This window comes from Triturus cristatus, chromosome 5_1 (assembly GCF_964204655.1).
Source record: "Triturus cristatus chromosome 5_1, aTriCri1.1, whole genome shotgun sequence".
NCBI lineage: Eukaryota > Metazoa > Chordata > Amphibia > Caudata > Salamandridae > Triturus > Triturus cristatus.
This window is the reverse complement of record NC_140587.1, coordinates 746,484,727-746,512,623: the sequence shown is the minus strand read 5'-3', so window position 1 is coordinate 746,512,623 and position 27,897 is coordinate 746,484,727. Positions and strand designations below refer to the sequence as shown.

Genomic DNA, 27,897 nt, shown 5'->3' with positions numbered 1-27,897 from the left:
GTCGCCGCTTGGCCTTGTGTGTGTTCGCCAACATTGCTTCTGGAGCGTTCTTGTGGACATTTTCTCTTTGCAATGTGACACACTTACTTTTTCCTTCACTTTGCAAACTATCAGAAAATGGCTCTCTTTTCCACAGCCTTTGCATATCTGTCCACAAGCAAAATATTTACCTTCACATGGAAACAAAAATCCACATCTAAAAGGCAACTTCTTTTTACATGTAGACATCTCTTCTGTCCTTCAGTCTTTGGTTTTGGCTTACGTTTCAGACTCATGACTGATACTTTCTGGGCACCTCCAGAATCCTTGTCAGCAGCTTGTCTCTCAGCATGCTCTTCAGCTCAGGCAGCCATAAGTACTCCCTCCAGATTTGAGAGTTTCTTTAAACATTAGTCATCTGAATAAATGTAGCAAGCATCCATCAATAAATCTCAGACATATTGTTTCTTCATCATTATTTTCACTAAACTTACAATGTCTGATGAGTTTGTCGACTCTTTCTAAAAATTCATCAATGGTTTCACCAATTTTCTGGCACTCTTGTTTTAAGATGTTTCATCTGTAATCAGCATTTGGCATTGGATTCAACATGAGATTTGACACTCCTTTAATCTGACGTTATGGGACGTCTTTGTCAGTTCATGACATTTCCTTTGTGACTTCTTGTACACCATCACGAGCAAGATTTTTTGAGATACTTGATAATCTTTTTGTTATTAGTCTCTTCAAGTGCATCAATGAAATAATCAAATCTCTCTAGCCAAACAGTCCATCTATTGCAAATATTTGGCTTTTTTGTGATATTGAACGGTAGTGGTGGTTTAAGGATTGAGGCAGCGTTGTAACCATTTCTGGGAATGCTTAATATTGAGTGTGGAGATCTCTCTGGCTCCCTTAGTGGTTCAGCTTGAATCAGTTTGTTTAAGCCATCTGTAAGGCCATGAGATGTGCTGGCCTCTGGATCATCCATGATGAATTTTAAAATGACAGGCTCAGTCTTTGCCTCCATTCTCTCAGCCTTCCACAGCGCCAAAGATATATTTGGTCATTTCAGATTGTCATCAGCTTGGTAAGCACAACCCCTTTGCTACCTTAGTTGTGGCACTTGACTCTGAGGCCATACCAGCTCACTTTACTCAGGTTCTGGTGAGTAAATAACTGTTCTATTCTTTGACATCTCTTTGCGTACACTTTTACTGACCTATGAGTGGGGCCGGAAGGTCAGTTTATATTGTATATTTTGTGAAGAGTTCATGGCAGCACTCATGACAGATTTCAGTGTGCACTTCAAGAACAGCACACAATCTCTCAATTTGTTATAACAGTCCTGTGTTAACTGTCACTACAGTGCTCTGTTCAGCATTACTGTTGCCCAGTCGCAGCCTTTGATGTCATAATGCAGAGTCCTCCAACAGAAGGCATAGCATTTCAGTGTCGCCCCACCTCTCTGGTTAAGTTGAAATTGAAGCTTGGCAAACTGAGAATCAGTTGTTGTCTTTTCCTTGGCAGTTATTGTTTGTAGGCCATCAGGGAAGTCAACGGGTGAAGAGGCAGTGATGTCTGGATGCACAGCTCATCTGCAGCAGGCAAGCCCCTCAGGTTGTGGCATTATTACCAGAGGACACACAGGTTCTTAAAGTTAAAGGTGATTCATGGAGCTTGCCAAGTAAACATTTCTGGACTTTTCCTCCTGGACACTGTCTCTTCCTTGTCCCATGCTAGGGAGACATTCAGACTTCTGGACTCCAGGCAGACCAAGACGTTTTACAGCAAGTTCTACAGAATTGAGGTGATATCCCTTCAGCTCTGGGATACTGGATGTCCGGCAGACACCAGGGCCAGGATTTATCGAAGTTTAACACAACACAGCAAGACCCCTTGCTACGCTTTGTGAAAGGGAAAGGGCAGTAATGCATCATTTTTAATAATATATGGCACATACCTGTCCTCTCCTTGTGCTGGCACACAATGTGCTGTGAAACAATCTTCTGAGAAGTTTTCCCCTTTCTATATGTGCAGAATGAAGAATATATAGATAGAGATGGAAATAAACATGTTTCTCCTTGTTACGCCTCCCCTGGGAAGGCAAAGTATTTTGATGCATTCCCAGGTCTATCACTCATGGTAAATGTCGTAATGTGCCAAAATCCATGAGTGGTTTTACGGGAACACCCAGGCTTCACTCATGAAATGCCTTCCCAAGGCAGAGTAACGCAAGGCAGCAACTTGCGCTGCCTTTCGTTACTCCAGATTTACTCCAGCACCGCAGGACCATGCAAAGTGGCCTTGCATTGGTTTGTGAATCTGGCTTGAGTGTTGCATTACCCCTGCGTGTCCTTGCATTTTCTTTTGTGAGGCAAGGACAGTGCAATGTTATGGTAAATCTGCCCCTAGATCTCACACAAGCGCCTTCAGTACTCTGAAGTGACCCTTCCTTTGTCAAAAACGGAATTGGAACAAAGAAGTGTGATTTGAATGCCACTTTTACACTAATTTTTAAGACGGGGATGTGGATCCACTATCTAAGGTACATGAACCGGTTTGAGATTGGTCCCTCTCAGATGTCTTTGACTCGCTGTATTGCAGCTACAGCCAGTATGCAAGGTGATGGCTGTCACCACAGGTAGTAATACTGCTGACTCCAGGCAGGAGTACACGTTCAATAAAGTGTGAATAGTCTGCACCTGGTTGTCATCAGCCTTCCTCACGTACCAATTGGGGAAAAACACAAACTGCCAGGCCTTACCGTGAATCTGCCTTACTGTTAACAACAGAATCTTCTGGTTCACTCCCTTTCCCCTACCATCTAACAAATTGCATTGCTCAGAAACATCTAAACTGCAATCCATGTTAAAATGTTCTCCTAAAATTTCTAATGGGGGCTCTGTCTACATACCCCTCACTTCAGTGTTGGGTCTCCATCATCAAGCTACATGAATGCAGGGAAGACGCTTCCACTGTCTGCGGAGGCTGTATCCACTTACTCCCTCATCCATCTTCTGCCATGTTAATCTAGGGTTATTAATTGGAAAAAATTGGTTTTGTAATATGTGCCATATGTCGTCTGTGATTAATCATTTAATTGTATGTATACATATAATTTTGGGCCTTTGTGCTCTATGATATATAACTTTTTCACATTACATTGAGCCTTGCTATTTATCTAGTCTTTTCATTATATTTTTGCATTATATTATTCTTATCCTTTTTGCTTTAGTTTTATCTTTCTTATTTCTCTTATTTTTTCACTCTTTGATAGCCCCTACACTTGATTCTATTCACGTTTTTTGTTTCACAGTATAGCCTTTAGCCACCCTAATATCGCCATATCTAATCTGAAAACCTTTGGGTTTTCGGACAACGACTTTGCATCTATGGTAGGAGCTGCTATAAATTTTGACAATAGAACCATGCCTAATACAGATCATAGTGAAGATCTTCAAAAATTGTTAGCTCTTAAAAAGAAAACTAAAAGGATAGAGCTGCATGGCAAGTTTATGTTGGAGTATTTACGGGCAAGAATCATTCCACAAGGATTACCGATTAAAAACATCCCTGGTCTGTTTGTCCAAATTAAGGAGTTTTTGGAAAAATGGTCCCTCATCGCCAACCGGTGTTCGAGGGATCTCATGATGCTCATAGTTGAGACTGCCAAGGAAATGCTCTTACAATTACTTAACGAAATATCAGATTTAGAAAACAAAATAAAGTCCACAACGGCAATTGAAGATGCTAAAAAGAAACTAGAGAATTGGATAATGAATTAAGTTCATATAATGACTATCTTATGAAACGCAAAACAGAAAAGCTTAAAAAAGATATAAGATACTTCAATAAGGAATATATCTATCCTTATATATAGATCATTTAACAAGAAAGTCACCACCTTTTCTGATACATCAGACTCTGACAGTGAGGGAATAACTTCAACATCTGAGTATAGAGGCAATAGGTATACTCCACGTTTCAACCAAGGCTATCGTCCTTTTTTAGGGAGTCGAAATCAGAACAGAGGGAATTGGCGCCCTCAATATCAGCCACAATATCAACCACACTATCAACCGCAACAACAGTATCAACCTCGTGCACAATACCAGACGCCATTTCGTGGCCATCAACCAGCCAATCAGAACCAATACCTAGAAACACGGAATGCACGGTATTGGAGACAATGAAGGATATTCCAATCTTCAATTTAAGTACATGCAGTCTTAGTCAAGCATCATATTCTCTCCTTTCAAAAGGATTATATTTTGTACCTCATTCAGGTTTAAATAAATTTGAGTTATTTAATGACCTAATGTCCTTTTTTCGTAAAATTCGGCTAAAATGGTTCTTTTCTAATATAGAAAGTGTGACCCCTGATATAAATCACTCTGGGTTAGTGCCAAAATCCACGTTCACTCCCAATCTAGAACAAATTGCCCCAGAGGTTAAGATTTTTGAGCAAGTAGTATTTGACAAACTTACAACTGCTACTAAATATGTTCCAAAAACTCCTTTCAATATCACGTCAGAAGAATATGAAGCTCTCAATAATCTCAAATACTCTCCTGAAATCACGATAAAAAGCTGTGATAAAGGAGGGGGGATAGCTATACTAGATACAACTAAGTATATTAACAAAATTGAGGAAATGCTGATGGACAGTAGGTTTTATACCAAAATAACTAGAAATCCTACCCAAAAGATTAAAAATAAAATCTACAGATTAACTGCTAAAGCCCTGCAAAATGGATACATTTGTGAGAAAGAGTTTGACTATATGAATATAGACAATCCTAGATTGGCAAGCCTTTAAGGTACTCCCAAAGTACATAAGGATGAGATCGATCCCCCTTTTCGACCAATCGTTACCACTATTGGATCCATTACTGAGCCAATATCAAAATATCTAGATTTAATGTTACGTCCATCCATACATAAAATTCCTGGATATGTCCAAGATACTCGTCAGATAATTAACTTAATGGAGGGCACTCCATTTAACTTCAAGAGACAATGGCTTGTCACATTGGATGTGGAAAGTCTGTATTCTAACATACCTTGTGATGGAGCCATTACAGCTGTGAAATGGTTTATTGACCTTTATGATATTGAGTGCAGTACTGACTTTATCATCGACTGCCTTAAAATCATTCTTGATGAAAACATTTTTGAATTCCGAGGTGAGCTATACAAACAGATAAAAGGAGTTAGTATGGGAGCTTCTTGTGCCCCTACAATAGCGAACATTTATATGGCTAACTTCTAACAAAAATTCATCTTTAATGAAGTGGCTCCATTTTTTGAGTCTATATTACATTGGTCACGGTATATAGACGATATTGTGTTTATATAGGATGATAATGAAGATAATCTGACTGAGTTTATCATTTGGTTAAATCTCTGTGACCCAAATCTAAAATTTACATCCCATATAAGCAATACCCAAATTGAGTTTTTGGACATACTAATTAAACATGAATGTGGACAGCTATTTGTGGATCTTTTTGCAAAATCTACCGCTCGCAACACTTTGTTGCATTACCAAAGTTTTCACCCTACTAAACAGAAAAATAGTATCCCCTTTGGTCAGTTTTTGCGCCTCAGGCGGAACTGCACAAAGCTGGAGGATTTTGACACAATATCTATTGACATGAAAAAGAAGTTTCTTGATAGAGGTTATCCTCACAGACTCATACGTGAGTCGTATAAACGTGCAAGGTTCTATGACCGTCAACATTTATTACAGGGTACCAATCAGAAACAAGAAGCAAACTTAGTTTTTGTAACACGTCATTCATTAATGAATGAACAAATTCGCCAAATCATCTGTTCGAACTGGCATCTACTTAATGTCAATAGAACCAAGACCAATGCTGTAGAGAAATCCCTTTTTGCTTATCGCAAAAATAGAAATCTTAAAGATCATATTGTAAGATCCCGCATGCTCATACAGAAAGAGCCAATACAGAGAAGTATTGAAGGCATGCTTCCTATTGAGGATAACTATAAATGTGGAACATGTATAGTTTGCCCTCTGGCGATTGAAACTAAAGAACTCCTTTTCAATGGACAAACAATTGTGGCTAAGGGCATAAGCAACTGTAAAACCAAAAACATAATTTATTTACTAATATGTCCATGTAATAAAGGATATGTGGGCGAGACGTCAAGGTCTCTTAACATCAGACTTACTGAACATAGATCCGCAATTAGGACAAAAAAAATGGCCTCTCCCATGGTCTCGCATATTCTGGAAAAGAACCATACCGCGGACAATATAGATTGGTATATCCTTTGAAAATAAAGAAGGCCAATGCCCTGAAAAAATAGGAAAAAAACGTGAAGTCTTTTGGATTTTCTACCTGGACACAGTTAAAAAGGGCCTGAATTTGGAAATACCCTGGGATCAGGCGATTATCTAAATCAGGCTTAGAGATACACACTACTATTACCTACTTTTATATGCTGCCTCATATGGCATTACTATCATATAGCTGGCTAGCTAAAAAGATCAATCTATATCTTAACTCTCTAGTATTATTCTTCCACTAGAAAAGCCATAGGCTTTGTATATATGTGTTCCATGCGATGGCCCTGAGATGGCGAACATAGTCTGTCTGTTCTTTGTCTACCCTTTTTTATTTATTATTTATCATTTTTATTTTTTATCTTTAATTTTTTATTCTTTATTCAGATTCTTCACTGCGCCGCACTTTACACAAAATGCATTTTGTATAACTTTTTGCTGCAAGATGCTATTGATATAACAGCATCAACATTTGAGATCCAAATCATTTTAGTAAAATTCATCTACACGATTTTTCTGTATTATTTCCTGTTCCAAGATGGCGCCGTTAGTTGTGCTATCTATTTTCTTTCGGGTTTTTTTAGCACCTGTATTAAATCTTAAATAATATATACCTTGAAGGATATTATTCATATATCAGCATCAACATTGAGATTCAAACTATTCTAGTAACATTCATCTGCATGATTTTTCTGCATTATTTCCTGTTCCAAGATGGCGCCGATATTTGTGCTATCTATTTTTTTATCGTTTTTCGTTTGTTATATAGCACCTGTATTAAATCTTATATAACACATATCCTTAATTATATGGCATTGCACATTATAACATTTGTTGAAGGATGGGGTATTTATGATCGGAACCTTTATTTGCTTCCTAGTCTTTATACTGGCTGTTAGCAGGTATGCGCCATCTTGAGTTTACGCATGTAACACTCGAGTCGACTGTCCGCTTTCTATCTTCACTCCTAGATTCACTCAGTGCCGACTGCTCCCTATTAGCCTAATTAAGTTTGGCTTGGCGCGCGAAACGGTCGATATATATATGGCTTAGTTGCAGGCTCAAGTTTACAGTCTTGACTGTAGGATATTACGGACTCCCTTCATCAATCGGAGCCATATTTACGAGCACTTAGAGACAGAATAAGGTATGTTTTTCTTGCAAGAATTTTGGGAAGAACTTCAACTTATATTATATTTTTTCTTATTTTATGTCTCATTCCGACATCTAGTATCATATTACATATACTTTTTTGCTTTTTGTTTTAGGCGCAAGTGGGAATGCCTAAGTGATTCTTTACACTCAAGATTCCTACTTCAGTTATCGTTTCTTCTCTTTTTTGGTCATGTTCCTTTTCATTTACATTGAGGAACCATTACAGTCAAATATTAAGTAAGTAGCTTTGAGTTAGAATGGCGGTCGTTTGTATTTGGGTAATACATCTCTGCCACATGACACAAAAAGATAATCTGTTTGGTTTTTTCATCTTTTTTATATAGTGCCTATCTCTAATCATATTGGCATTCAACTCTGAAGGTTCGTTCGGGCACATTATAAAATATATATATAAACATGCTTGTTGGCTGATCGTCATTTACCATCAGTTTGCTAACCTAAATACAGTAAGTATAGAAGACTGTTCATCTTTCTTCTATATACAAATAGACCACCCTATATATTATAATATCAGCACCTTTTCATGTTTTTTATATCGGTCTATCCAGAAAGAACTCTGTGATTTTGGTCTGCCCCACTATCCCTTTATTTATTACCGGTCCTCGGTTCATCACAGGATTGTTCAGCCTAGGAATCTCGTAATTTATAGAGATTAAGTAAGTAGAGCCGTCATTTGAACTGCAGGAATATTAGATGTGTTTTTTAGAGTCCAGTAGTATGAGGCTATCTGATTTGATTCTCATCTATACTGTCTTTGGTATTCCCTCAATAATCCCCGTTTTTTATCACATTCACTCACTTTATAACCAGTTCAACTCTATTGGTGTTTTGAGTTCCCTTTCTTTTTACATTTTATTTTCTTCTCTTTTTTCAGGACTCTATATAACATGCTGTTGTATATAATGCATTATTGTGTCAGAGTAGTGTTAAATATTGATTAACATAGGATGAAATTAGGGTAAATGTGTCAATATTTTAGTCATTGTCCTGTAGATGTTACATGTTTTCTGTTTACCTTAGCCCTGTAATAATCTATCTACGAGAAAGGAGTGAATTTGATATTGAAATGTATATGTGATGTAAAATACATTGTTATGAATGTTGTTTTTCTCTCTCCTCTTTTAGCCATTCATATAGTTTTAGCCGTAAGAATTATATAATGTATAGAGCTTGAAAAATGCAAAAAGAAAAAATAATTAAGTCTAGGTGTATATGTATTGAAATCATGAAATGTAACCAATATATTGTATGTTGTTTATATCTTATACAGTTTCAGTGCAATAGACGGTCTCCTGATGAAGGCAGTATTGCCGAAACACGCGTAGGTCCCATCTACCGCATTGCTTCTATCAACTATATATTTATAAGTTGTCTGCGTCATCTGTTTTGAAATCCATAACAGTTATTGTGTTTGATGAAATATTCAATTGTAATTTTAGTCCACTGATCCGTAATTTCTATTGGGTATCAAGTTGATATGCATAATGTTAAATAATGATATATAAAAGAACAAACAACAATACATAAAAAATATCTAACGAAAAAATAAATACCATATATTTTTCTAAATTATATTTGTGTATGAAGGCTTTATTTATAAGTTTGGTATTATTAGTGGTCATTTTCATGGTTTACACCTAGCATGTGTCCTGTCATATGTTTACCTACTTGCTATAGTACTTTACCTAAATAATCTAGGGTTATTATAAAGTTGAGCGCACTGGTCCTGCTATCCATATGTTACAGGCATCTACCATGCATACATGCACATAGATTGTCAGCTCATTGTTACATCTCAATAGAAAGCTACATTAGTGGGGCAGGTAGGCCACACCCCACATGAAACAGAAAACAGGTCTGTTCAGGACTATGAATTTCCAAAATTGGTATTCTGTCGCCACCACCGTATTTCAACACCCCAAGACATGGAAGGTTTCCCATGCCATTACAGAAGGCATGCCTGGGCTTTGGTTTAAAAACCACCTCTCGTAGTAACATCCTTATGACATTAGTGCCATTGTATGTTTACACAAAGACTGAGTAGATTTGGGAAGTTAACAAAATAGCAAACTTATAAAGTCTGAGGCCTTCCATTATGCTTTTTTGCATCTGATTCTTTCTTTGAATTACTTCCCTAGGAAAGAGCTTAGGCTAATGTTACACAAGTTTACATGTGAATTTCCTCATGAAAATGCCCCTTCTATTTATCTAGATCATAATTATCGTGACCAACATCACTACTATAAATTTCCTTTTTTACGACAAGACTGAATTGTTATTCATCAAATCAGACAATATATTCAATCTCATAACTGTATACCATTTAGTGGCACAGTATGTGTTAGCTTTCAGTCCTATGTTCCCCGTGTGTTTGTAAGTGATGGTATTGGTTTTTATGCTTTAACAGTTTAACTTTTTCAGAAACATTTAGAACTATCAGCCATGCCATTCTCATTCAGCAGCCCAAGCAATAAAGGTTTTTTATCATTACACTTGACTGAACATGGTCTTGTTTGTTGGGTTGAACACAGATGGCGGCTCTCCAGCATAATATTTCCTGCCACTAATTTTCATCAACTGAAGCATACCTTCGGGGTTTTCCCCCACCTCTTTTAACATTTACGCTCATCTGGTATCAATAATATCAATTCACAATTTATACAGGCAAGATCCAGCGGTATTCATTTCCTGGTATGTATTCACTCGCAGAGTGTGATGAGCATAGACAATGAAGTCAGTTTGCTGCCTTTGACTCTGACTTACAGGTTCATTGGCACTCTCAGTATCCGTCTGTTTGCCTTGCAGCAAAAATGGCACTGTCAGTGGTGTAGCTAGCCCCCCCTCCGCCCCCTTCTTGCTATGCCACTGGGCACAGTGCAAAGTTAGGCAAAGGGCCTGACCATTTTCTCACATCTAATACAATAAACGCAAGCTCCGTGCCAGATTCCTATATCCAGTGTTCAATTCTGGTAGGTGAGCTGTAACCCTAGCAATAGCCTCTGGTCAATGTGTAATTTGTAGAAAATGAGCATGTGACCAGCTGTCTTTACGAGGTGACTGACCCACAATACATTCTGGGAAGTTTTAGTGACTCCTATGTTTAATTATACTGTCTGACGTCTGGTAAAATTAACACAATGGATGCCCCCCTTCCCCCCAAAGATGGTTTAACCAGGCCTCTTCTGTTGCCTTAAGGGAATTGAAGCATGTCTTTCATGCTGTCCCAAGAGACGTAGAAGCCATGAGCTATGCAAGGCAGGTTTACAGGTCGACCCTCAAGGCAAGGAGAAAGCAAATCAGAGATGGCTTTGGAAGATCAACAGCTTGCTGCTAAATCTAGAGACTCAGACATTTTCGGAGGTAATTAATCACCCATATTTCTCAGCAGATGGGAACTCTAAAATATCTTGCCACATTTTGCCAGAGGAGTGTTTTCTCCACTTCTCTACGATTTTCAGATCTTCTGATTCTAGTTTTCTATTTACTCATCCTTGAGATGCAAATTATACCGTTGCCGGTAGGATGGATAGTGTGTTCACCGAATAGGACACATTACAATGCAAACTTTTACAATGCATGCCTTTACAATGCGGGTTTTACATCGCAACATCCATTACAACGCATGATCTTACAACGCAAGCCATTACAATGCATTTTTATAAACTACACTTACAACGCGTTCCATTACAACACATACCATTACAACGCATACCATTACAATGCATAATACTTTTAGGGGGACAGTAGTGTAGGTGTTGGATAGTGTAGGGGTAACAATTACTATTCCCACTCCAGTGAGTGCAACAGTAGGATAAGTGTTGGATAGCGTAGGGATAAAAATTACTATTCTCACTCCAGTGAGTGCAACGGTAGGGTACATGTTGGATAGTGTAGGGGTAAAAATTACTGTTTACCATTACTTAGCTTATAATGTGTGGTAATGGCATGTGTTTTAGTGACATGCGATGTAAAGGATGTTGCGTTGTAATGACTGCATTGTAAAGGTAGTGCGTTGTAATGACTGTGTTGTAATGGTTGTTTCCTGTTTTCACCATGCCTCAAATCAACCCTTCTGATGTAACTGGTGCTAATTTAAATAGCATCCCTGGGAAGGCCCCAGTCTGGGTGCCACTTGATGACTTCAAACACAACGTACAATTCTGGGTCCACTTATTCTCAAATCTGTTTTGGGCCATTCCCTTTCCGAGATTGCCTAACTCCTGGAATTGTTCTACCATTGTCCCTGTTTTTAAGGAGGGTGACAGGGTAAACCCTGCATGTTACAGAGTGATCTCACTTCTGGACTCCTCTGTTAAGATCTTGGGTATGATAGTTCTCCAGAGGTTAAAGGATTGAGTGGATTGCAAAGGGTTCCTGTCAGAGGTACAATAAGGTTTTCCTCAAGGGGTGGGCACGGACGAACAGCCCCTTTTTTGTTTCTTTTTTACGTGTGCTCCCTGGAGGGTTTTTACAATTGGATGTTAAGGATTTTCCTAAAATAGATGATTGGTTTGTACAGTGTTACTTTAGGCAAACAACAATGTGCTGTTGTCCCATATTACTAATGGGTTACAACTTTTATTGAATGCTTTTAATGCTTTCTTCACCAATTTGGATTTGAAGGTTCATCATGCCAAATCTTTCATTGTGACTTGTGGTGCCAAGAACATCTGCTCTCGCAGATTTATAATAGATTCCTATCACAACATTTTTACATTTTAAATTCTGCTGAGATCTAAACGGATGTAAGTTTTAACTGGGACATGCTACTGATTCAAAGAGTGCTCAGCATGGGAAATGTGGTTGATGCAATTTTTCTGTTTGCAAGAAAACTCAAACACAACCCAATAAGGGACTTAATTACTCCATATAAAACCAAGTGCCTCTCCATTGGCACCGATGGGGCAGAAGTGTGGGGGTATTCCAATTTGACCCCATTAGAAATGGTAGAAAATAAATGCATTTCCAGATTATTAGCAGTTCCTGTGTGTTCTTCAAAATATATCATTCAAGCTGAGGCATATTTGCTACACACTGAGGATATAATGAAACTAACCCTACTTCTACTTTGGCCTAAAATATGGATATCACCATACACTCATTTTTTGCCATCTTGCCCTTTCTGATAGTACTACCATAGAATACGGACAAAATATAGCTTGGTTAGCCTCTATTAGAAAATCTTTTATAGATTTGGGTGTGCCACAACTTTTTTATTTGCATAATTAAATCAACAGTAGCTCAAATTCCTTTATTGGATCCTTTTTTTTGGTAACAGTCATTTAAATCACTCAAAAAAAAAATCTAATATTGCAATGGTGAGTTACCACATGGAGATACCTTTCTGGTTGAATCTGGATCAGATCTGGAATGGATACCTAACCCTGAGCTCTGTTTTTATTTTTCTATTCACAAAGGGGGCTAGAGGAGGTTTAATGGACCAGCGAGGGCACTCTCCTCAATAAATATAATATACACCACAAAGAGCCCTCGGGTCTGGGAAAAATAACTGCATGAGGTCTCAAGGAGAAAAAATGGAACCAAAACAGTGCCGTGCAGGGGGTGTCCCTTTTAAGGACGGTTTCCCTCACACACCAAAGGTGTCATGCTTCATCATGGGGATACCTCCACACGTCACAAGCCTAGTTGTGATGGGGGCTACAACCCCCTCGCTGCCAGGGAGGAGCTCAGGGCTGTTTCAGTGAGGAAAAGGGGTATAACTAAGACCCAGTTTAAGCGAATGTGTGCGTAAGGTAGTGCAGTGCTGACCAAATAATGGTGAGAGAGTGGTTAAAACTATCTATGAGGTAAGCTTACCATAGTTTATTGATGCTTCCTGGTGCTAGGATTAAAACTGAAATTGAGTAGTGTGGCTGCTGTAATTAGAGGCAACTGCACTAAAAAGTGATCAAGCTGTTTTAGTCTTTGTCACCTGCAACAGTGTTGTGGCTTTCATCAGGATCACTTTTATGAAATAGGTACTGCAAAGTGTATGTGAATTTTTTACATTTTTTTTAAAGTGTATTTGCAAAAACGATGCATTGTAATATAAAACCAGTGATCCGGCTGTTCAGCAGATTCACCTGTATACCTGTGGCAACATAAAAAAAACAACGTACTGCGCTGTTAGGACAGTTGGGTGCAGTGTGTTTAGACCATATTCTCACATTTCTAGAGAGATAACACAGCGCATTTAAAGTCAGTATAGTAAGTGCCATAAAACAGAAAGGTGTGTAGCTGTGCAGTTATTTCAGTTCAGTAACACTCACCTGCAAAAGTCAGCACTTACTATTCTGACTTTAAATGCGCTGTGCTATCTCTCTGGAAATGTGAGAATATGGTCCAAACACACTGCACCCAACTGTTCTAACGGCGCGGTATGTTGTCTATTTTTATATTACCACAGGTATAACGGTGAATCTGCTGAATAGCCGGATCACTTGTTTTGTATTACACTGCATCGTTTTTGCAAATACACTTTTTAATTGTTTTATCACAGACACTTTGCAGTAGCTATTCCATAAAAGAGCTCCTGGCGAAGGCCACGACATTGTTACAGGTCAGAAAGGCTGAAACATGTTCATCACTTTTTAGTGCAGTTACGGCAGCCACACTACTCAATTTCTGTTTTTAATCCTGGCTCCAGGAAGCATCAATAAACTATAGTAGGCTTACCTCATAGCTAGTTTTAACCACTATTTCTCACTAAAACATCCCCAGAAGTTTATCCTTTACAGGGAAGTTGGTTCCTTTCCCTACTGTGTTATCCCTATAACGGTACTAGTCAGCAATCATGTTTATATTTGATGTTTTTGTGTAGTTTTCATGCTGTCCCCAGGAAAAAAGTTATGCCCAGTTCTATGTTTGTTTAATTTTCGTTCTGCTAAACTGAGTCTCAAACTTTTACAGTGTTTATCTTCTGAATTTGTTTGCCTTGCCATAATTAGTTATATTTGTGCCTCCATTAACTTCAGGAAATATAGGTGACTTTGATATGTGCTGGACAGGAGTTTTTTAAATGTTTGTACTGCACATTGTAACAGATTTTGTAAGTATGTTGTGCTGTGCATCTTTTATGGCCTTGCGGCCCAATACATTTTTACCTGACCTTAGTGACTGAGTAATTAAAGGTTGCTAGAGAGCGCTGATTCCCACCGAATGATGTCCCAGTGCTAGAGGAGAAACCTCAGAACAGAAGAAGTAATGGGACAAACAAACCTGTTTTCAACTTTTTCCTGAATTGGGTGTTGGCTGTGGTGAGTCTGGGATGGAAGATGGGTCAATTCTAGTTGGGGACCCATTAAAGAAAAAGTGGCCACCAGAGCTGAATTCACATGGCCCATAAGTTTTTCAAAAATGCATAACTACATGATTAATTATTAATTACATATTCAACCACTCTCTCACCAAAAATCAACTTGATAGTTTCTGAAAATGCCCAAGTGTTATTTAATTTAGATGTATATGAATAACCTCAATTCTCTCTAACATGTCATTATAAAAAAAACATCGTTTTCGTACCAGTATGCCAAATTATTATTTTTATAAACACGTTTGTTTTCCAAACACAAATTTGTCATTTTCGTCAGGTACTTTTATGTTCAACTGATACACATGGGCTCAGATACTAAGTGCAGTTTAGGATGTGCTGAAGAGGACAGAAGGCAGTCACAGTGCTCAATTTACCCTGCTGGGGAATTGCAATCACAAATTTTGATGCTGTTATTCTGGACACTGAGGTCACCACAGGCTTGTCAGGGCAATCACAAAAATAATGTTGCAAGCCTGCTTTCAGGCCACAGCATCTGCTGGTTCCTCTGGCTTCCTTATGTTGCACACACTGGAGATGTAGTGTTGTTATGGGGACTGCCTCAAGAAAAACTCAATTGAAGTGCAGTAGTTTTATGTAAGTTATGGGTACACAGGCAGCAGCTACTAGTGAGGCCATAACTGCAGAAAAACTTTTTTCTGGCAATAAGAAGTGGATAACTTCAGCCCGTACTGCTAAAAGTATAAATCCAGGTACGCATGTGAGATACCGTTCATATACAGAAATATTGATCCGATAGAGATTATGGTATATTGCACAATGAAGTATAGTGAGGCTCAGTGAGATGTGTGTGGTGCGGTAGAGATTTTGACGCCACCGCCGGATATGGGGCTGTGTATTGCTCAAGTTGCTTGCTTGGTTGAGACGTTCTGTGTAGGACAGAGAACCGACAGGAACCTGGGGCAATTTAGCTCCCATGGGGCCAGATATCCAACCATTCCACTTTGCAAGTCACAATTTGCAACGTTTTGCGACTCCTAATTGGGTCACTAAAAACCTACGTTATTATTATTAAGGTAGGTGACAATTCGTGACCCTTCAGGAATTGCAAATATCACAGGGATGGTGACCTGCTGGGGACAACATACACCATATCTGTGTTTGCTTATTAAATACAGCAATATATATTTTTTCAAATGCAGCCCATTTTCGTCAAAGAAAAACATGATGCGTTTTAAAGAAAAAAATGAACTTTTCTTTTCACTTTTTTAAGGGCAGGTAGTGGTCCGTGAGACACATGTATGCCTTGGTCCGTGGCACACATTCACTAAGGGGAAGGGGTGCCCCTTGCCCCTTTGTGACTGGCTTACCACCTACTTGAAGTAGGTGGTAACTGTTATTGTTTTGCGACCCCCAACAATCGTACCTACCAGTGGCACTCACTTTTAGGAAGGGATGCCCTTGGCACACCCCTTCCTAATAGTGACTTGAAAACTCTATCTTACGAGTCAGTAAGAGGTTACTGACTCACAAAATAGGGTTTCTACATACCACAACCCTTTTTAGCAGTTGCAAATGAGCCGATTTTCTGTTTGCAACCAGCTAAAAAGGGGCACACATCTGGCCCCTAAATTCCTGAGACAAATAAATGATGCATGGACTGCACACCTTCTAAAAATGATGTCTTTGTTTCCTCATAAGTGGCTGAGAGTTTCTCCATTCCGAGAAGTTCCCACAGTCTGTTGAGCCACGCACAGCATTCTTGAACTGTCTCTTACACCTGTAGGGTGGTGATATCATGCTTGATGCAACACAGAGCAAGTTTAATTACTTTGCCCTTTCCAAACCATAGGGGACATGTTTATTGAGAAGACCTAAGAGAATGTATGCTTGAAATTGAGGGCCATCTGTGGCAAACATTGAGTTTACTCAAGATAATAACTCGCTGAAATGTTTTTGTTTGTGTCATTTCCATAGCAGGTGGGTCAGTGTGCCTGTTCCCCCACAGTTTCTCCAAAAGTTGGAAGTTTTTGTGGTATCACACCTATTTATATAAGCTGTGGCATAGTACCAATGTAGTGTGTTTTTTAACAGTGCCTCTTTTACGGTGCTACTTTTCTGAAGAGCTGGTCTGTAGAATATATTAGCCCAATCTTCCTTAGTGAGGTAGGGTTCCAGATCCTCCTCCTACCTTATTTGTCCTGAGGGGAGGGTTGCATCTCTAAGGAATTTGTAGATGTCTGATAGAATGTGTTTATCTTCTTGTTTTGTAAATACCCTGCTTGCAGTCCAGTGGTGGCCTATGACTTTTGAAAGTGGTGTGGCATCAAAGAAATTGCACCATTCAAACTTCCTGCGGATGTTTCAGCACGTTTGTTATAATTAATGGCAGCCCCTACCCCCAATTCAGATTTCGGTCACTTGAAAAAGAAACCTGCTGTGCGCTTGTTGGTTACCATGGCTGTAGATGCCTTTCTTTTTCCAACAGCTGGTTCCTGTACTGTTATTTTAGGAGCAGTTTGATGGTGTCTGTCCTGTGCAATAAGAAGCAATGTGTGCACTACAGCACACATGCTGCATGCTGATAATCAAGGAAATAGGAGCTGCCAAACTCATCCATGGCGCACTCACTCAGCTTGCATTATCCAATTAAGAAGCCTAATTCATGGAAGAAAAAGGAGTGCTGCAATTGTTGCCACCCACTGCACTGTGTGCCCGCCCGGCCCATGCCCTTTGATGTGAAAGACGATGCTCAGCTAACCACACCCTGGGCCACTTCATAGGCGTCCCATTTGAAATCCACGCTCTGCCTCTTTGTGCAGCCATTCCCACCAGGCTGATGTCATTCTCCTCTCTTGTGCCTCGAGGGTGAGCAATAGTCCTCACCCAGCCAGCACATGCGCAGGAGGACACCGAGAGCACAAAAACAGATTTTAAATTGTTTCACGGGGCAGCAGCAAGCAGTGAACACTTATTTTAAAGCTTCTCCTTGGCGTTCATTCTCTCCCATTTGTCTCCTCTGGGATGCTGGTAGGGCAATATCCCCTCGCCCATTAATACCAGCCGGCAGTGAGGGTGTGAGTGTTTGGTTAGCAAACATTTTAATGATAGGACGTGTTACTGAGTGCCTGATCTATAAGTAATGCATACGCTCTCTTCCAGGAATCCCCTATCAGTTTGCAGTTTCTTGTGTGCCAATCCATGTTGTCAGTTCCCTCCCTGGCAGGGGGGAACTCCAGGTTGCCAATTATGGTTGTCAGAAAAGAAGGCATGGATGTGAATCTCTTTGAGATGACTGCCCTGTTCCGCACATCTAGTGTAGCTCTGATGACTTGAGAAGAATACACTCCCCTTGGTGAATGCTCTTAGCCATCTAAGAGATTTTCCAGATGTAAATTCCTGCTATGTATTGGCTCAGGAACCACTAGTGTTTCTTTAAGATTACTAATTTCATTCTATAAGGTGTCAAAGTTGTGCCGCAGGATAGTAGATAATAAGAATGAGTATCCCAAATCCCCCTCCTCTAATAGAAAGAGGAGTGTTTCTTTGCTATTCAGAGTCTTTTACACCCCCAGGTGAAGTCTTCTAGAAGTTTCTGGAGTTTCTGAACCATGCTGCAGTGGTATTGTGTGAATCATGTATAGTATTTTAGGTAGAAGCATTTGTTTTATTGATGCCATTCGATCCAACCACTACAGTTGTCAAGTTTGCAGTCCATGACTAGTAAGTTGACATAGTTCTGCAAGGCTGTTTTATTATTGGTGCAAATTGTAATTCCTAGATATTGCACATATTGTTTGACCAGGGTGATAAGAGCTGTCAGCCTTAGGGTGGTCTTCCCTCAAACTTTTTACCTTCCTCCTCCATATTTGCTGATCTTGTTTTTGCTGGTCTTAGCACTCTGGGAACTTTACCACTTCTAACCAGTGCTAAAATGCATGTGCTCCCTCCTCAACATATGGCAACATAGGCTTATCCCCAATTGGCATATTTAATGTACTTATGAGTCCCTACTAAAGTGGTTCTACATGTACTCAAGGCCTGTAAACCAAATGCTACAAGAGGGCCTGAAGCACTTATTGTGCCACCCACTTAAGTAGCCCTTTAAACATGTCTTAGGCCTGCCATTGTAGCCTGTATGTGTAGTTTTTTAAATTCTTTTTATTGAACATCAAAAAAAGGTCATGTCGTACAAATAGTCAGTTTCACATTACAGGGTACTGTGTCATTTACAAGCAGTGGTATTGTGTATCATGTTTTCGAAAATGACAACCGTGTAACATGTAGTTGGTTTCAGATCATCAATTGTTCGTCAAGGGAAGGAATATTAGGTGGTTCGCACACTCCTCCCCGATACACATTCCACTTAGTCCAGATTGCTATCCATTTCTGGGGGCATCCAAGGGCAATGTACACCGTTTTCTCCCTTGCCATACACCAATCCATATCCTCTTTCCATCCCTTTACCGTCGGTGGTGCTGCAGCCCCCCAGAATAAGGGCTATATTTCGCTTGGCGACCATCTGCCCAAGTGTCACCCAGAGCCTCCCTTTTACATTCAAGTCTGTGGGCTCCCAGATATTCAAAAGGCATCTTTTAACCTCCAGCCAAGGGGTAACCCCCCAGACCACACTCATGCATTCGAGGATTTTTCTCCAGTACTTCTGTATCAGGGACACTCCCAGATTACATGCAGGAAGGTACCCTCTAGTCCGCACCGTCTCTTACACATCCCATCTTCACTTCTACCCATCAGCATTAGCTGCCGCCCCATGAGGTAGACCCTGTATACAATTTTTAGTTGCATCAACCTCAATTTCGCCGAAATGGCGACTTCTCTAGGGGAGAAGAGTGCTTCTTGCCACTCCTCGTCGTCAATTTCCAGACTGTCCCTCCCCCATTTCTCCCCCATTTCTCCCTAAGTGCCCGCAAAGGGTCTGGAGTATAATGGATGAGTTTTTTGTATGTGAGGGATATGCTTCTGTATGGCAAGTGTCCGTCAAGCAATCTATCCTCGAGAGGAGAGGATTCTGGTAGTGTCGTTCCAGCTGGAATGTTAGCCTGGAGGGAGTGTCTGACTTGCGCGTACCTAAAATATTCCGTGTCAGCCATCTCGTGCATTTGTTGTAGCGAGGTGAAGGACACCACCCCATTGTGCCCCCAGAGGTCCCTGATATGAGAGATACCTATGAGGTCCCGCTTGTCGAACCCTTTAGTACGCCCTAGTGTTCCCAGCTGTTCAGAGTCCCAAAGGGGAGTCGCGAGCGTGAGTCTGTTAGCCTATCCCAAGTGACGGTTAACCACATGCCATAGTTGCACCGTGTGTCTGGTCGGTCCAGTAAGCGGAAATTTAGCCGGCCTAGAGTAAAGTGCTCTTGTAAAGTCTCCTCCTGGTAGCAGCCATCTATCCATACAGTAGGCTGGGTCGTCCCTGCTTCTGTACATACATTGGTTTATGACGGATATTTGCACTGCCCAATAGTACTTTTTGATGTCAGGAAGGGCAAAATCCCCGTCATACCATCCAAGAGTTAACTTCCGGAGTGCTATGCGCGGTTTCCCGTCCCATAGTAAGACCCTTTGCAGGGCTTCAACATCTTTAAAGAAAACGTGTGGGACTGGGTCAGGGTAATTCTGAAGGGCGTATAGAAAGCGGGGCAATGCCATCATTTTGAAAAGCGCTGCCCGCCCAAGGAGGGACAGGGCTAGTGTTTTCCATGTGCTGGTGTCCCGTCTAAGCCTCTGCATGGGCGGGAGGAGGTTCCGCTCATACCATATCCTGGCATCTGTGGTGACGAATACGCCGAGGTATTTGAATCCTTCGGCCGCTATCTGGATTGGGCAGTTCCCGGGCAAGGAAGGGGCCTTCCCATGGAGGACATACAGCAACGACTTGCTCCAGTTAATTTGAAAGCCCGAGTTTCTTCCAAAACTGGCAAAGATGTCTAACACCACCCTCAGTGATCGCGAAGGGGAGGCAAGATAGAGAAGGATGTCGTTGGCATATAGTGAGATCTGGTCCTCCCATCCCTCGGTCCATCAAAGTCCCCGGATTGAAGCATCCCTTCGTATCCATGCTGCGAGTGCGAGCAAAAGTGTAGAGAGTGGACACCCCTGTCTGGTCCCCCTTCCCAGTGTGAACATGTCCGAGATTTTGTTGTTGACCGCCACTTGAGCCAGCGGCACTGCTTATAGAAGCTGCACCCACCCTATAAAATTAGGGCCGAAGCCCATCTTTTTAAGGACTGCAATTAGGTATGCCCATTCCAAAGTATCGAACGCCATAGTTGCGTCCAATCAGACCACTATCGCGTCTTCCGGGATGCTGGAGCAGCGCCCCAGCACCCCATGGAGACACCGCAGATTAAGGGCTGTATTTCGGTGAGGCATAAAGCCCGATTGGTCTGCATGTACCAGCTTGGATATAACCAGCCGAAGTCTATTGGCCAGAAGCTTGGCGAGTATCTTGGGCTCTGCGTTTAACAGGGAAATCGGTCTGTACGAGTTGCATTCATCTTTTGGCTTCCCTTCCTTGGGAATGGTAACCAGCATAGCTATACGTTGGTCTCTTGGCAGTTTCCCCTTTTTCCTGCTGTCCTCGTACATACTTTTCAGGCAGGGCGCCACTCTATCTGGCTTAAGCGTGTATAATTCAATGGGAAGGCCATTGGGGCCCAGCGTCTTGCCCGTGCGGAGATCTCTTATCGCTTTGGCTAATTCGTCAGTTGTGAGAGCATTCTCTAAGGCTTCACGATCGTGCCCATAGAGGACAGGTAGATGGATATCTGCCAACAAGTCAGAAGAGTCTTCTTTCGCGAGTTCCGAGCACCTCTGATAAACTTTCTCGAAGTGCGTTGCGAACTCTCTGGCTATATCTTGAGGTTCAGTGAGAACCCCCCCGGCACTACTTTTTAGTTCCAATACCACTCTTTGCGCCCTCTCTTTTTTTGTCCAACCAGGCTATCATTTTACCCGCTTTGTCTCCCTGGTCATATAGCCGCCTGTCTCTGTCTCTCGCAAGGGTTTTCGCAGCATCAGTCGCAATTGCTTTATACTCTGACGCTTTTATTTGCAGTTGGTGAGACATGGCTGGGTCAGCGTTGTGCCCCGCCCTCTGCTCCAGGCGGAGGAGGTTGCGTTCGATCTCAACCAGTTGCTTTTCTTTGTCTTTGTGCCTTCCCGCCATGGGTGATATGGCGTGTCTCCGTAGGACCGTCTTAAACGCTTCCTACAGAGTGGTAGGGGAGTTCACTGTACCTTCGTTTTCTAAGAAATATTGATAAATTGCACGCACCAGCGTGGATTTGGTATCTTGATCGTTTAGGCACCAGGGATTTATTGGCGCGACACAGCCGACTTTCTTCTCTCCTATTGTGAGGTGGACCCATATGGGGGAGCGGTCCGAGACACCCCTCGCTAAATGCTTGATTTCATGCGTGGTTACGTCATCTTGAAAGGGCGCGAGCACGTAGAATCCTCAAGAGGGTATGGTGCGATCCCGAAAAAAAGTATATTCCCGCAAAGTGGGGTGGCGCCGCCTCCAAAGGTCAATGAGGCCAAACGCCTCAAGAAAGTTGGGTAGCCATTGTTGCCCTGCGCCGATGTCCCACGGTGGGTGTCTGTCCAACAGCACGGATGCAACTGAGCTAAAATCTACCCCAATCACGAGATGCCCCTCAGGCAGGGAGAGAAGAAGTGTACCAAAATCCTTATATGATTGTACCTGGAGACCTGGGGGGATGTAAGCCGCCACTAATGTGAGCGTGCACCCCTCCCACCTCCCCAAGACTGCTGCAAAGCATCCCAACGGGTCGGCCCACATGTGTTGTACACTGAAGGGAAAGGTGCGCCTGAGAAGGAGACCCACCACTCGGGACCCTGATGTGAAGCCGGCGTGTGCCGCCATTACGTAACCCCATCTATTAAGCGCTTAGATGTGTCTCCTGGAGCAGTGCAGCATCTGGCAAGTGTCTCTTAAGTTGTTGCAGTACTATACTCCTTTTTATTTTGTCACCCAACCCATTGACGTTCCAACTCATGAGTTTGAGACTTTTATCCCAGTGCATACCAATTACGATAGTACACGTCTCTGAACAACCCACAAAGCCTGTGACACGACTGTAAAGCACATGACCACAATGGAAACTCCCCCCGTTCCCTCTCCCCCACACCCAGCAATAAACAGTTTAAAACCCACAGCCTTCCAATCTCTCTTGTTCCACCCCCCTCCCTGCTAACCTGCACGTAGGTTTGAAACTGCCCACATCCCCAACTAGCAGAGTGCCTATCGCCCTAGTTACTAGTCAACTGTGACATGGGGAAGTGGGCTAGAGCCAACTCCGGCCGCCTGAGGTTCCCCCCTGTATTGCTTAAAAAATGCGTCAAGTACGGGATCCAAGGATAATGCCCCAGCATTCGAAGCAATCATGTTATAGAACCCTGGAATGTATTTTTGCACATTGCATTTAACAGTTTAGGCTCAGTCTAATGTTCAGGTGCATGCCCAGCATTGCAAAAAGTTCCTTCAACTTTAAAGGGCCATCTTTCAGTTCAATCAGGCCCCAATGTCCGCCACCCCTTATTCTAGCAATAAGACAATTTATACATTACGGTTTGGTGGCTTTGTCCCCGGCTGCAGTTCTGGAACCCATGTTCCATCAGTCTCTCTGTGCCGCTGGCAGACCCGGACTGCTGGACCTCGATCTCCAGGATCACATGTTGCGCCTTTCTGTGTCAGACTGTTCCCTGGGCGATCTCTGTCCGCGGGTGTTGGGCTCCTTCCGGTCCCTCCCAGCCCCAGATGTCTTCTTCTGCTCTGCTTTCCAATCCAGCCAGTCCTGTACATCAAGTGGAGTGGTGAAGAAGAGCGATTTTCCATCCGCGATTACTTTTAGCTTCGCTGGGAAGAACATCATATATTTAAGCCCCCGTTGTCGGAGGACCGCCTTCACCCCTTCGAAGGATCGTCGTTCTTGCTGGACCTTGAGAGTGAAGTCTGGGAAGAAACGGATGTTGGCGTTGTCATAGTGTAGGTCTCCCTGGACCCTTGCTGCCTGCAGTATAGCGTCGCGGTCTCTGTAGTTTAGCATCTTTGCAATAATTTTCCTGGGGGCCGCGCCTGGCTTCGGCTTGGGGATTGGTGCTCGGTGTGCCCTCTCCACCATGAAGAGCGAGGAGAGCCGTTTCGGTTTGAGGTGGTTTAGGATTAGGTCTTCAAGAAAGAGGTTGACGCTCGGTCCCTCCAGTCCCTCTGGGACCCCTACCACTCTAATATTACTGTGGCGGGCCTGCCCTTCCTGATCCTCAAGCTTCAGGGCCATTTGGCGGTGTTGGTGAGTAAGGGTGTTGAGGCGCTCTTCAAGTTTTTTGGTAGTTGTCTGGAGTTCCAATACGCTAGTCTTGTTTGCTTTGACTTTATCCGCCGTTTTGCTGATGTCGGTTCTCATCAAATTCATTTCGATGGACATTTTGTCCATTTTTGTTTCGAGAGTGGTGCCCAGTCCCTTGATGGCTGCCATTATAGACTGGAGAGATGGTTCCGTTTCATTCTACTGGTCCCCCTGCAGCCCTTCAACTTGCGGCGCTGTTTTCGGGACTGCATATTTGTCCAATTTATTAGATTGCACTGTTGGGGCATTCTTGGGTTTCATGATGGCGGTCCGCAGGTTGTATGTGTTGTGCACCCCTCCAGAGGGCACCTTTCCTCCTGAGACGTTAGTCTCCGCTAAGGCGATTATAACCACCTCAATCCTGTCTACCAGACTCCACCTCCCGCTGTCTCAACCGCAGGCCGTGTGGCTGGCAAGGTGGTCCCAACCTCGACTGAGGTATCCGGACTTAGGGCCCGGGTGACAGCGCCATCCAGCAACTTGATTATGAACGTATGTGACCAGATATTTCTTCCGGCGCTCACCTTATCCCGGTGGGGAGGATGACTCACGGGCACAGGCCGTAATCAATTTACTCGTTGTTTCTCCATCCAGTGGGAGGGCGGTACATCACACACCTCGGCTGCACCAGACGCGTCTCATACACTTAACACGGTGTGTTTCAGCAATTTTCACCCTTGTCGCTTCTGGCTGTAGCCTCCTCTCCGCTGACGGGTGGCTGGGCCCCCCGTCTAGTTAGTCTATGTGCGTCTCGCACCTCCAGCCGTGCTCTTCTCTGGGCACGCTCAGTTCCCGGAACTATGCAGGATGTGCGGGGTCCACTCCAATCTGTTCTAGCCCCAGGGGTAGGTCAGTAGCACCCCTCCAGCTCCAGCCTTAGCAGGGAACCACCCAGAGAATCCACTGCCTCTCCACCACAATCTACGCTGCCCCCAGGGCTATGTTTCGCAGCCCTGTCTGAATTCAGGCCTGTACACAGGCGCTTAATCACCCCGGGGGGGAAGGGTAACGAAATCAGCCGCAGCGCTGGAGCTTCACACCAACACGGGAGGCGCGGTAAGATGGGCTCTCGCAGCCCACCGACCGCGCGCCGCGCCTCCCACTCAGCCGGTGCCACCTCACACACCGAGTCTCTCCCACTAAACGGCCGCCTGACTTCGGGGCGTGTGGATAGGGGGAAGGCTCACCAGTTGCTGGAATGGCCACAGCCTCTCCCCCTTCCGATCTCCTTCCACTCCCGTCTCCTTCAATAGCCGGGCCTCATCCAGCGATGTGGGGAACGTCGCCGCTCTTCTGTCTCGTCACAGATGGCAATGCTTCTGCGGGCTTACCGGACCGTAGACGGCCGCCCGCCGGCCTATACTTGATCGCCCCAGAAAGGGGCAGAGGCCGGTCAATCGAGCAGTCTTCACCCGTGTCTAGGCGTGCAGCGCGAGGGCCGGACGCCGCCTCGGTCGTCCCCCGGCCGCGCCTCTCCTCACACGCTGCCGGCGCCGCACCCTCCGGGGCTCAGCGCGTCCCACGGCAACGATTCGGACCGCATTTTTGCAGGTTTCGGGTCTGTTCTGCCTCCTCAAGTGTCCGGCGCAGTTCGGATCACGTCTTGCAGGATTATTGACGGAGATTTGAGGGTTTTTGGGCCTGGGCCCCGGTGGAGCTACTCGGTTAGGCAGCCATTGCTGCTGGCCAGTCAACCACTTATAAGGAGGTGCTGTACCTTGTTGACTTCGCCTATTTTGGAAGCCATTCACCCGTTGTGCTCCCGCTGAGACGTGTGCCGCCAGCCTGTTTGTTTATCGCTGCGCCGAGTGAATCTGGGTAAGTCCTTACCCCCCCCCCCCCCCCCCCCACCCCCCCCCCGAGACTCGGTTCCCGTTTGCGATACCTGTTTCATGACAGGTCCTAATAATATTATCTCTCTGCCTCGTTTTAGGCGTGACCATCTTTCCCGCCGTTATTAGCTAAACCCGACTCGGTCCCTCTGATTGAGGATGTCATTGTGCGGCTAGTTGCTGCCCCGTCAAAAAGGAATACCTCTCCCCGTGGACGACCAACCTCTATCTTATTCGGGTAGGTGATTCTGAGCCCCTCCCCCTGTTAGCTCAGTTTATTATTTGTACAGCTACTAGTGCGGGGGCTTATTATTATTATTATTTAACCATTGCCTTCCTGATATATATATATATTAAAAAATTCTTAGGTTTCCTCATGTCTGTAGACGCCCGCCATTTCTGTGAAGAAACTCCGTTACCGCTGGTCGGCATTTGATCATCGTATCGCCAGGCCCTGGCTCTACCCTTTATCCCGAGACCCACTGACCGCTAGGTATTTGCTCATCCCCCTTGAGGAGGGCACCTATGTGTTTCTTCCACCCCGTGGTGGCCTTTTTAACCCTCACAGTCCTCTAGGGTTATAAGGAGAGCACTATTCTTTTCTGCCCCCTCTCTATTGTCCTTCCAAATCTGATAGATCTTAAGTGTTATTAGACCACGCTCTATGGCTCACGTTTTCTTTTTTGCTGTCCCAGCATGCATTTATTCCTTACCTATTTAGAGAGCAATACTTTATTTCATTTTATTTTTTCTTCACTATTATGGTATGTTGAGTTATATGTATCAAATGTCCATTATATTTTCTCTCTCACATTATTGGATGGAGATTAGATCTCCCTGATTGCACCTTATTCCGATGTTTTTATATTTATATTGCTTAAATGTATACATTATTGCTTCAACCTTTTGCGGCAAACCAGTTCATGATTTATGATTTATTCTATCTAGACTCGATTTACTACGATAGGTCTAATTCTCTATAGACCATTGTTTAGAGTCTAATATTGTATTATATATTCATCAATGTAGTTTCTAATGTTTTTGTAATTGGAGCCTTATATGTATGTAACTACACACTGTTTATCCCTTCTGTAATTTTCCCCTTATTGTTCCACATTTTTGTTTGTCTATAGGTGTGCTTGTCCCACCATCTCTGCCCTCCTTCGCCCTGATGAAGGTGCAGCCCCCGTTGGGGCTTGTTCACCGAAACGCGCGTCGGCACTCTGTCACCGCAATTCCTGTTACTGTAAACATGCCTACTGGTGCTTTTGAGCCGCATGGGCTGTTCAAAGTCCATTCCTTTCAATTTGATTTGTTAAAATGACTATTTCTATTTTGTTCATGTTTTAATTAACATACATTTATGTCGTATGTTTGTTGATGTTGTCGGATGTGAGAGAATATGAGTGTAAGGTTGTCTGAAGGAGTGGTTTTTGGACTGTTAGTAATTTGTTATTTGGAAATTGTATTATCTTAATGATCTTCTTTAATACTTTCTCTAATCTACCCTGTTAACTCTCTCCAAAAAAATGAATTCCATATCCATATAATGAATTATGATGAAATAAAAAGACTCTTTTCTAAAAATATTCTAATTCGTTTAGACTTTGTCTTTTTGTTCCTCCTGTGTCCTGGTTTTGCCTATTGGTTGAAGTTCTTAACTATCCGGACCCTCTCCAGGGCCGTATCTATTATCCATTAGTGGCAGGTACTCTGTTTCTTTCGGAGCCATTGCTGTTGGCGCCAAGCCACGCCCCCCCTGTATGTGTAGTTTTTGAGTGCCTTAGCGAACTGGAAAAATAATCCCTTTGTCAAGCCCAAACTTTCCATTTTAATAGATATGTCACACCTAGGGTATGCCCTAAACACCTGTAAATGTAAGGTGCAATGCACTAGAAAATGAGGGCATATAATTGTAGGTTTTCCATGTCCTGGT

At 42.8% G+C, this 27,897-nt stretch overlaps 1 long non-coding RNA gene across 3 annotated transcripts; it reads left to right on the top strand.

Annotated features, from left to right (window-relative positions):
* Positions 1-7,287: 7,287 nt before the first annotated feature.
* On the top strand, positions 7,288-27,552 carry LOC146831421 (uncharacterized). Of its 3 annotated transcripts, XR_014961286.1 has the most exons (6): positions 7,288-7,442; positions 7,564-7,687; positions 7,795-7,917; positions 8,020-8,127; positions 8,742-8,792; positions 27,095-27,552. It is a non-coding gene; the product is annotated as an uncharacterized LOC146831421 (long non-coding RNA). The 3 variants fall into 3 exon arrangements; XR_014961285.1 differs by lacking the exon at positions 8,020-8,127; XR_014961284.1 differs by lacking the exons at positions 7,795-7,917; positions 8,020-8,127.
* Positions 27,553-27,897: the final 345 nt, after the last annotated feature.